The sequence below is a fragment of the Ruditapes philippinarum genome, unplaced genomic scaffold, assembly GCF_026571515.1.
Source record: "Ruditapes philippinarum isolate M1 unplaced genomic scaffold, ASM2657151v2 ctg6250_1_1_1_1, whole genome shotgun sequence".
Classification (NCBI taxonomy): Eukaryota; Metazoa; Mollusca; class Bivalvia; order Venerida; family Veneridae; genus Ruditapes; species Ruditapes philippinarum.
The window spans coordinates 84161-96686 of record NW_026866524.1 but is presented as its reverse complement, the minus strand read 5'-3'; the positions used below and the strand labels follow the sequence as shown (position 1 = coordinate 96686).

Here is a 12526-nt window from a genome sequence, read left to right as displayed (position 1 = left end):
ATAAAACAATTATTACTATTTAAGACAAGAGCGATCAGTAATCACATGTGTCGCCTCATGATAGCCAATTTCATGTTGGGACAAATTTTGTGACAGACGGACAGACAGACGGACAGTGCACAACTAGACTTTGTACTGATCATTCCTGTAAAGTTTGGATAAAATTGCACCAGTAGTTTATGAGGAGTAGTTCGGACAAGCTTTTGCGTATCTGGCAACACACAGAAAAAAACTCCTTTTTATCAAAGGGCCATAACTCGGCAAAAAATCATTCAACCGGAAAACCCGTGCAATATGCGCAAGGACTTGAGCTACAGATCAATCCTGTAAAGTTTCATTGAAATTGCATAAGTGGTATAAGAGAAGTAGTCTGGACAAACTTTAAAAATAAAAATTATTAAAGGGCCATAACTCAAACAAAAATCATTGAACTGGAAAATGCTGACAATATGCACAACTAGACTTGGTACTGATCATTCCTGTAAAGTTTGGATGAAATTGCACCAGTAGTTTATGAGGAGTAGTCCGGACAAGCTTTTGTGTATCTTGCAACACACAGAAAAAGAAACCTTTTTATCAAAGGGCCATAACTCGGCCAAAAATCATTCAACCGGAAAACCCTTGCAATATGCGCAAGGACTTGAGCTACAGATCATTCCTGTAAAGTTTCATTGAAATTGCATGAGTGGTATAAGAGAAGTAGTCCGGACAAACTTTAAAATTAAAAATTATTAAAGGGCCATAACTCTGACAAAAATCATTGAACCGGAAAATCCTGACAATATGCACAACTAGACTTGGTACTGATCATTCCTGTAAAGTTTGGATGAAATTGCACCAGTAGTTTATGAGGAGTAGTCCGGACAAGTTTTGTGACGGACGGACGGACAGACGGACAGACAGACAGACAGACGGACAGACAGACGACGGAGAAGTGATCCCTATATGTCGCCACTACTCCGTAGAGGCGACACAAAAATTATTAAAAAGGCCTACCATTTTATGAATAATTCCGAGCAAAAAAAGTAAACACACAAGTTTACGCAGAAAATATCTCTATTTATTATGGCAGATGTCACTACGTATATTTTAATCTTGTAGGTTTTCAGTATAAAGAATTTATTGTTTGTAAAATTTGAGATAGATATTAAAGAATCATTGATAATTTTCAAACACATCATTCAAGTTCTTCCACCTAAAACGGTAAAATAATTATAGAAAATTAGAAATATCACGTTAAGTTTTTTGTTCTTAATTAGGTGTAATTCGAACTACATTCCCTAGAGGTAAATCCGTAACGTACCGGCAAACGGTATTTAGCTGGGTTTTAGAAAAGGTCAATTAACCAATCATATACGGTTTACCGATCACATGCTCCTCCATGTACCGAAAACAGGTCACGTGCTCCTCCGTGCCTCAAAAGTTACACGCGTACCAATACCCTGCGGTCTCCAGACCGCAGGGAATAACTGATTCTGAATTCCTTGAACACCTGTTACTGGAGTTTATCACTGGAGTTGGATCACTATGATATAACTGATTCTGAATTCCTTGAACACCTGTTACTGGAGTTTATCACTGGAGTTGGATCACTATGATATAACTGATTCTGAATTCCTTGAACACCTGTTACTGGAGTTTATCACTGGAGTTGGAACACTATGATATAACTGATTCTGAATTCCTTGAACACCTGTTACTGGAGTTTATCACTGGAGTTGGAACACTATGATATAACTGATTCTGAATTCCTTGAACACCTGCTACTGGAGTTTATCACTGGAGTTGGAACACTATGATATAACTGATTCTGAATTCCTTGAACACCTGTTACTGGAGTTTATCACTGGAGTTGGAACACTATATTACTGATTCTGAACTCCTTGAACACCTGCTACTGGAGTTTATCACTGGAGTTGGAACACTATATTATTGATTCTGAACTCCTTGAACACCTGCTACTGGAGTTTATCACTGGAGTTGGAACACTAAATTATTGTTTCTGAATTCCTTGAACACTTGCTACTGGAGTTTATCACTGAACTTCTATTGATGAATTTCTCATTGTTGTAGATTTCTGGATCCCTCCAGTTTAAAGTGTCATCAATTAGTCCAATAGAATGTCTCATTCCATTTTCATGTTGAGAAAAACAAATGCCAATTCACTGTCCTCCCAGAAGTTTGTGTCTCTCTGATAATTAAAGAAATATATATTAATATCTGTAATCATTTATTATTATCTATTTAGAAAATAGATATCATTTCGAGTGTATTGTTGTAAAATAATGCAGGCTTTCAATTAAAATGTGCAGGAGTATAATCACAAAGACCGATATGCCTGAGCGATTAATTGGAAAGCATTTGAACGATAAACCATGAATTTTTATACTACAATGCAAGAACAATTAATATCTATTTCCATTCTTATTTAAAGAGAATTGATAAAAATATGTTGAACTACATTGAGCATAAAAGTAATTTCCCTGACGTCATTTGTTCTGATTTCATAACTGACATCATATGATGTGTAAGCATTTTTTTATGCTGTGCATATATCATGTAATAATGCACTTGATGATAAGCCCTCTCTGTTTGTTAAATTTATTAGAATTATGTATATTATTAATTACTAATAGTGTGAAGCATGTTTTAATAATACATATATCACAAAAACCAAAATATCTATCACTTTTTTGTACACATCTCAAATAAAATATTGTAATATACTTTGCCTCATTAATTTTAAATGAAAAATTAATATTTGTCAATTATTTTTTATTGGCAGATTTTACATTTTAATTTTGCATGTAATATGCATATAAAATGTTCATGTGACAATAAATTGCAGTAAGATTATGTAAACAATGCAGGCACCCTGAAATAATTTAATTTGACAAACTCATATGATTTCATGTTTTTCTAAGTTCTAGTAATCTTATTCTACATGTATTAACTTTAAATTTCTATAGATACTAACATGGATAATGCAAAAGAAATGCAATGTTATATTTTTGCTTAAGAAACGTTTTCAGTATTAATCCTCAACATACTAGATATCTGTACTGAACTTGTCCATTTCTTAATATATATATTACCATTCATTATTGTACGGACTATAATATTACAGTGCAGACCATCTTGGTTACATGGTGCAAGCAGGCTTAAGTTTAGTTAATACATTAGTCATTTTTTATATTCATATGCTGATTAAATGCTGGATAAAAACAAATTATTTGCATCATCTTATTGCAACACAAATCACATACATTACTGACATTCACAAATAAATTGTAATGGTAATAATAAATTATTTCAATAATCGCGAGCATTTGATTTACCTGATAGAACTATCATGTTCATTTTGTAAATTGACTTATATGAACATGGAAAAATTAAGAAATTGGTACTATATATTTTAATGGTAGTGAAACTTGTTTACTAAACCATCTGTGGGTTTTGCTGTTTGAAAGAAGTTAAAATCATGCAACACTTTTACCAGGAATTTTCTCAGTTGATAAAATGCCATAAATCAGTCATAATCCGTGCTTTGAACAGTAATCTCTAATGACTAAGAGATCTTAAATATATATCTATTGAGTTTCAAGTGAATACCTTCAATATTTTTGAAAACTGTTGTCGATGTAAAACATATAAAACAAGCAATTATCATAGTATTGCAAGCAATCCATAAGTCCCCTACCGGTAAGAGCCCAAGCAACATTCTGAAGGGCCATTGGCCATTCACTTAGGTTCCTATTTTAAGTAAATTTGTTGAAAAAGTTCTTTAAAAATGATCACAGGAAACAGTTTTTATGTACAGACAGACGGACTGAAGGACACTCTAAAGTTATTTTTTAAACATCCCTGTTATCAATATATAACATTTTTAAAATCCTATCATGATTGAAGAAGTTGGAGTAAAAATTACCAATTTCTCAAAAAAAAGTCTAAGTTCAAAAGGGGCATAATTCTGGAAATAGTCTTGCTAGAGTATTGAACACTCACAAATGTCGAGTGACAATAAGAAACATTTATATGAAGTTTGAAGTAGATACATTCAGAAAAAGAAGTTATTAAAAAAAACAGTTATTAAAAAAAACAATGTTTTTTTCATGAAAATTTTAAGTTCAAGGGAGGCAATTCTGATAAATTTTGTGCTAGAGTTGTAAACCTTGTCACATATGATGTGGTTGATGACAAGCAACTTATATTTAAAGTTTGAAGAAAATACCTTAAGAAATAAAGAACTTATAGTGAAAAAACTTAAAAACTAGAATCAGAAATCTTGAAATTCAGTCTATTTGTTGCCATAGCAACCAGAATTTTCAACATAGGAAGATAAAAAAGGATGTGCATAATTTCCATACTGCCATCTACCCATATGTCAAGTTTCATAAACATATTTTCAGTACTTTTTGTGTTATCACTGGATCCAGGTTATGTGTAAAATTTGCCATATTTTCAGTCTATTTGTTGCCATAGCAACCAGAATTTTCAACATAGGAAGAAAAGAAAAAAACGTGCATAATCTCCATACTGCCATCTATCCATATATCAAGTTTCATAAAAATATTTTCAGTACTTTTTGCGTTATCGCGGGATCCAGGTTATGTGTAAAATTTGCCATATTTTCAGTCTATTTGTTGCCATAGCAACCAGAATTTTCAACATAGGAAGAAAAGAAAAAGACGTGCATAATCTCCATACTGCCATCTATCCATATATCAAGTTTCATTAAAATATCTTCAGTACTTTTTGCGTTATCGCGGGATCCAGTTTTGTGGACGGACGGACTGACGGACGGACAGACGGAAGGACGGACGGACAGACGGACAGACAGACAGACTGACGGACGGACGGAGGGTAAACCTAAAGTCCCCTCCGGTAAACCGGTAGGGGACTAATAAATACATACAGTCAGAGTGCCTTTCTCCAGCTATTTTGGGGAAAAAATTCCCCTGACTTAAATTGAGGAAAAATTATGCATCAGTTTCATTCTAAGAGTATTTAACATAATTATATATTTACCAATTGATCTGTATAGGTAAGTCTTTTTTTATAAAAGTATTATATCTTAAACTTCACAACAGAAGAATAGTCCAGACATCAACACTCTGTTTCCTATAAAATATAAAACAAGAGCGATCAGTAATCACATGTGTCGCCTCATAATGGCCAATTTCATGTTGGGACAAAGTTTGTGACAGACGGACAGACAGACAGACAGTGCACAACTAGACTTGGTACTGATCATTCCTGTAAAGTTTGGATAAAATTGCACCAGTAGTTTATGAGGAGTAGTCCGGACAAGAATTTGCGTATCTGGCAACACACAGAAAAAACACCTTTTTATCAAAGGGCCATAACTCGGCCAAAAATCATTCAACCGGAAAACCCTTGCAATATGCGCAAGGACTTGAGCTACAGATCAATCCTGTAAAGTTTCATTGAAATTGCTTTAGTGGTATAAGAGAAGTAGTCCGGACAAACTTTAAAATTAAAAATTATTAAAGGGCCATAACTCTGACAAAAATCATTGAACCAGAAAATGCTGACAATATGCACAACTAGACTTGGTACTGATCATTCCTGTAAAGTTTGGATGAAATTGCACCAGTAGTTTATGAGGAGTAGTCCAGACAAGTTTTGTGACGGACAGACGGACAGACAGACGACGGAGAAGTGATCCCTATATGTAGCCACTACTCCGTGGAGGCGACACAAAAACTTAACACAGAAATAAATACAGAATATATTTGCATCATGCAATCTTTGTGAAAGTCCTTAAATCTATAATGTACAGAAGATCTTTTTCAGGAACCAAATATCACAGTGTATATTTATTTATCAATTAATTATTTCATTCATTCATTCAATTTTATTTATTCAGAATGAAAGTATAAAAGTATTTATATACTTTTGCTGAATGATAATATATCATATATACGAGAAAATAAAAAGAATAATACAACTCAAAACAAAATTGTTATTATTGGTAGTTTGAAATAAATATAACGCATAACTGAATTTGAATGTGACTGTAAAACTGTGTGGTCTTATGCCAAAGAGAACTAACCCACAAAATCTTAAGAAATGAGTTCTCTAACCATGAGTACTCTTCATAAAAATCTCTATTATTTAGTCTGGCTCCCAGCTTCCTATAGTAAAAAATGTGGGAAAATTTAAACAGGTGAATTATCCCACTTCAACAGTAAGTCTTTACATACAAGTTTGCCAGAGCGAACCAGGAACCAATAGTGCTTGATAAGTTTGTTTGTTGTTGTGCCAAAGTGAACTATCAAGCAAAATGGCCGAAACTAGAAAATGCCTCGATGTAGCAAATGGCAAAAATGGCAAAAATAACTTAAACTCTTCCTGAAGAAATATTTCAAGAGGAGAGTGATGACTCAGTGAAAGACCCTGACTATATTCCAAGTGGTAAAACCCATTTTGTATCATTTATTAAAGATTTAGTAGTTTTTTAATTGGTGAGGTGGGATTTTTGTTTAAATGAATTACATAGTATTACATATAAAGAAACTTGATGATTCATAATGGTGCGATTATGATGAAGGTGTACAGACATGAAATCCTGCATTAATAACCTTTTATTTTGCTTTATCTAAAAACAATGGGTTAGTACACTATAGAAATTTACAAAATACAAAGAGAATGGTGTTTATTATTGGGTTAGTTCACTTTTGGTACTGTAAACAAACCCATTGAAAATTATTTTACCAAAATTGAAAAAATGGTTAATGGAAAGACTTCTACATGTAAATAATATTAATGAACACAAATAAATGTTTTACATCAATAATATCTGTTATTGTGAAAATTATAATTCTGCAGATTACTATAAGTTTGTTAAATTATTGTATGGGATATGAAGGATATTCAAGTTTTTTTTCTACAAATACAGAATTTATTTTCATCGAGTGGTATTTCACGAGTGGCTGTAGCCACGAGTGAAATATGATTCTTTTTCTACAACAAGATGAAAATTTATCCTGTATTAAAAGAAACAGGGCTGGGAATCAAAACTGCGTCGTATCCTACAAAATGTAAACAAACGCCGCCATCTTGGAACGAAAAACGTATGTTTTTGTTTATAACTCTTTTTGTTGGAAATGAATGAAAACAAGATATATGTATTAACACGCTACACTATTTTCGCTTATTATCTCTTTTTAATAAAGTTTTAGTAAATGATGCAAAATTATATTTCGAAGTTTATGGTGAACTCTGAAACAAATATATAATTGATTTGAAGGAAAAAACGATAGATAAAGCAATATGAACTGCGTCGTATCCACACATTTTCATAAAAATTCTGCCTCGCTTCGAGTTGCAAGTTCGCTATAACTTTTGTTTTACAAAATAGTTGTGCAAGCAACATATACCGAACGAAGCGGAAAATAGTGTAGCATGTTAATACATATATCTTGTTTTCAGTCATTTCCAACAAAAAGAGTTACAAACAAAAACATACATTTTTCGCTCCAAGATGGCGGCGTTTGTTTACATTTTAGGATACGACGCAGTTTTGATTCCCAGCCCTGAGAAGAAAACTCAAATTTTCTGTAATTATTAAAAAGAATTCCCTTTTAATTTTGTGTTTTAAGGAATTTAGGAAAAAGGTAGTCTGGCAAGACACCAGTGAAAATACGGAAAATATGTTTCATTGTAATGAAAACATAAATATTTCGAGTGAAAATACGGAAAATGAAAATGCATTTTATTTCATCAATATGTGGATGCAGCTTTATTGATTCTTCAGAATTACATCATTTATTAAGTCACCCAGGACTGAAAAAACTTGAAATGTCAAATTTTGAATTTCTTCGGTTGAATAAATCTATTGTAGTTGACTTACCACAAGTTGTCAATATCACAGAACTTAATATTGAACGAAGTACATATCTATCACCTGATCAGTGCACTTAAATGCTTTGTAAGAGCCACCTGAAGGTTTTAAAATTCTCACCTAAATGGAAGAAACCTGCTTGGTGTGTTTTCTATGAAGCTTATCAACATATTGAATTCGGATTGGATTTTCAAGCAGTGTATATGTGTCAGACAAATGGATTCCGATCTCAAAGATTTATAGACATGATTAATAAAGTGCCATTATGGGATACCTGGGACAGTGATGAATCAGATGATTTGAATTAATGTTGTACAGTTTCAATTGTTCTTATAGTTTTTTTTAAACTTCAATAGCTTGGATAAGTTCACTTTGGCATATGAACATGTGATGCAACTTATACACAAATGCCAGAATGAACTATTCCACAAAATCATGGTTTTAAAAAAAGCCACATAAGCAGTATCAAATAAACAGTTGAGAAACAATTCTTCTTTGTCTATATGTTATGTTGTAACAGTAAAATATTGTCTCCCTGAAATATATTTTGTTGGGGGATTTGGAAACCTTCAGTGGCAATTTTCTGAAAATCAGAAGTATAAGGGTTAGTCCCCTCTGGCATCAGACCACTCAACTGTTGACAAAATTTCACCATAAGACTATTGATGAAAATGTTAAATAAGTAGAGTAGTAAAATAATTATACAGTTGTAAACCAAGAACACAATAGTTAATGTATTACATTTCCCATTTTAAAATCCTTTAGTTAGTTAGAATTGACTGCACTGTCCCCTAACTACTGTCAAACATTGTTGATATGTCCGCAGTCAATCACCTGTAATTTTTCAACGTCTCGGCAATTGATGTCACAAACATCCTTGAAAATTTCTTCTTTCTGCCTCTGCCTGACTTGTCTACAATTTCTCCATTACCCTTTCTTAATTGTTTATGCCAACTGAAAACTATGATGTGGCTTCCAGGACATTTTCTCTTGATATTCTACGTTTTAGACAGTTTCTAACCTTACTTTGATTTTATTTGATTTTTGAGACATTCTGACAACATCAGTTTTAATGCAAGTATTTCTTTAACAAGTAACGTTTGAATTGTGATTGCAAAGGCAAAGATGGTATAAATGAAGTCATTTATTCTGACAACGTCTATTAGATAGGTCACGATGTTTTGGCGTATTTCTGTAAAATATACCAATCATAAAGCGCCTGTCATCAGTGCAAATTTATGCATTTTGCCGGGTGTGCGTTACCATGACTTTGAAATTCGCAGTTACGGACAAGCTATTTGAGTTATCAGATAAGATATAGTATCGGTTTATAGGTAATGTTTTCTGATTAAGTGTGATATATAAAAGTAATAGTTTGTGACAGCACAAGTCCAGTTTATTTATGATCATCCCTCGTATATATATCAGATGATATGGTCTATATGAACAATATTTAATCACCAATTTATTAGGATATTACTTATTCAACAGACCAGAAACATTTGAGCAATTCTTCAAAAGGACTATCTAATATTCATGGTGAGATGTGAACCCGTGTTTTATTTTTCAAGCATTCAAAATGAAAGTAGAAAAAATAGTAGTGACGTAGCATCACATGTCTGTCAAACCACACACCACTTACTGCAGAAGTCATTGTGTTTATACTGTATGAATTGTTTAATTCACTGATATTGAGTAGACTATCATTATACTTTGGAAAAAAATTCTTGGGAAAGTAAATTGACTAATAGAGTTTTGTCTGTTGCATTCTTACCTAATTTCCATTTAACGATTCCCGGATGCTGGCAGGCAATACATCTTAAATCTTTCCATCAAGAAAAGAGGTCCTGAAGAATACACAAAAAACAACTTTTGATTTTATCATATAACACAAAAAATCTACACAGATGTAATAAATACACTTTGAATAATACCAAACAAACCATAGAGATGACTTGAATTGGGGTTCTTCAAAACTATATTCTATCCCACACCAAGTTGGGTCTATTTCCGTACAGGGGTGACAACAACAATAGCTGTGTACAGAACATTAATCTTTCTATGTTGCTTTATCATTCACAATAACAATATCAACACATCAAGTAACTTAAAAAGCAAATTATTTGTATAAGACATAAAAACATCAGTGATTGTTTTTATAGTCATGATGTTGAAATTTTAAGCACAGTGCTGTAAAAGACAAACAAACACATTAACAAGAGCGATCAGTAATCACATGTGTCGCCTCATGATGGCCAATTTCATGTTGGGATAAATTTTGTGACAGACGGACAGACAGACGGACAGTGCACAACTAGACTAACAACTTTGTACTGATCATCCCTGTAAAGTTTGGATAAAATTGCACCAGTAGTTTATGAGGAGTAGTCCGGACAAGGTTTTGCGTATCTGGCAACACACAGAAAAAAACACCTTTTTATCAAAGGGGCCAAAACTCAGCCAAAAAAGTCATTCAACCGGAAAACCCGTGCAATATGCGCAAGGACTTGAGCTACAGATCAATCCTGTAAAGTTTCATTGAAATTGCATAAGTGGTATAAGAGAAGTAGTCTGGACAAACTTTAAAAATAAAAATTATTAAAGGGCCATAACTCAAACAAAATCATTGAACCGGAAAAATGCTGACAATATGCACAACTAGACTTGGTACTGATCATTCCTGTAAAGTTTGGATGAAATTGCACCAGTAGTTTTTATGAGGAGTAGTCCGGACAAGCTTTTGTGTATCTGGCAACACACAGAAAAAGAAACCTTTTTATCAAAGGGCCATAACTCGGCCAAAAAATCCTTCAACCGGAAAACCGTGCAATATGCGCAAGGACTTGAGCTACAGATCAATCCTGTAAAGTTTCATTGAAATTGCATTAGTGGTATAAGAGAAGTAGTCCGGACAAACTTTAAAATTAAAAATTATTAAAGGGCCATAACTCTGACAAAAATCATTGAACCGGAAAATCCTGACAATATGCACAACTAGACTTGGTACTGATCATTCCTGTAAAGTTTGGATGAAATTGCACCAGTAGTTTATGAGGAGTAGTCCGGACAAGTTTTGTGACGGACGGACGGACAGACAGACAGACGGACAGACAGACGACGGAGAAGTGATCCCTATATGTCGCCACTACTCCGTAGAGGCGACACAAAAATGTGCATGCAGATCATTCCATCGTTCAAATTTCTTGTAGCTAAAATAATTCAAGGTCACATGACCACAAGAGAACAGACATTTTTCACATCTGTAAATTATTGAAGAGAGTTTAACACACCTTTTTTTAATAATGAAACAACAGATTATAAAATATAATTGATACACGACACATGCTTATTTAGAAGACAGAGCTTCTGTTGAATAGGTCAAGATCATGTTCTCTTGCACTTGTTATCATTTAAGTGGCACAAATGCCGGGTATAATTTACTGAAAGTGGAATTTAAGGACTCATATTTTTTTAATTTTACCTGGCAACTGAATTCCACGAATTAACAATCTTACCATTCACAAACCACCAAATTTATGCCCTCAAATTTAAATGATTTTGCAGTACCTTCAATACTTTGTGCTCTGGTAAACCAAAAACACAAACCTTTTCTTTAGACCTGCTATTACAGGTTTCCCTCGCTAACTTATAATTATAGAAACTTATATATCTTTGCCACATTCTTTTGCAATAAAGTACATAATATGTTGAAATCATATCACAGCCTTATTAATTTTAACTTGAACAAGTGCTGTCAGCAGAGAGGTGTTGCTGACAAACATTATATATTTGATGTTACAAAAACTTCCTTCAAGAAATAAACAATTAAGAGTAATTCTGAGAGTATTGGTTAAAAAAATGGCCATAATTCTGGCAAAATATCTAAGTTAGACTTATGGGCCAAAAAATGGCCATAATCCTGGCAAAATATCTAAGTTAGAGTTATGGGCCTTGGATAATTATGCTCTTAAGTTACTGTGTGAAGTTTCAATTATTCCCTTCAGTAGTTTTGGAGATACCAACTTGCATGCAAAAACTTACCAAAGTGTGACACCAATGCCTGGGTGTGTACAATAGCTCACAGTTGTAAACCATAATTGTAAACTCAAGTATTGCAAAGTCATTATCAATGAGGCATTCATTTTGTGGATTTCATGGACAGGCTAATCCACATAATTGAACTTGACCAGTTACATACTTTTATGTAATGAGAAAAGTGTATTGCTTATCAAAATGCCCGAAAATAAACAAAAGTAAATGTCACAAACTTACATGGACATTTCATAAAATCACCATCTATCTGCTTGGTATTTTAATGTGCTATTGTCCTTGAATACAATGTCATATGCCGTCCCACAAATACACTTGTCTAAACCTGTGTTGCTGGCATCATGACACCAGCCACATGCTAGACTCACGTTTGTACAGATCTGTGCATCTTGTTGCTGAAATGGAAGAAATATAAACCTTTTCTCTACACATGCTGATCAACATTCCAGTTAGGTTTCCTGACTGTAGGTCAATTACTTTTTAAGCTACGTGCGACACAAAAAGAGAACAAACGGATGGATGGACAAGGGTAAATCTAAATGCCCCTCCCCCTAAAGTGAGGGCAAAATAACCAAAAACATTGCAGAAAACTGCAAGTACTGTCTCAAC

General features: G+C 33.4%; 1 long non-coding RNA gene across 1 annotated transcript; it reads right to left on the bottom strand.

The window, feature by feature from the left end:
• Positions 1-1249: 1249 nt before the first annotated feature.
• On the bottom strand, positions 1250-12309 carry LOC132732773 (uncharacterized). Its single transcript, XR_009626093.1, has 4 exons — positions 12140-12309; positions 9642-9714; positions 5029-5121; positions 1250-2191 (listed from the first exon to the last, which is right to left on the bottom strand). It is a non-coding gene; the product is annotated as an uncharacterized LOC132732773 (long non-coding RNA).
• Positions 12310-12526: the final 217 nt, after the last annotated feature.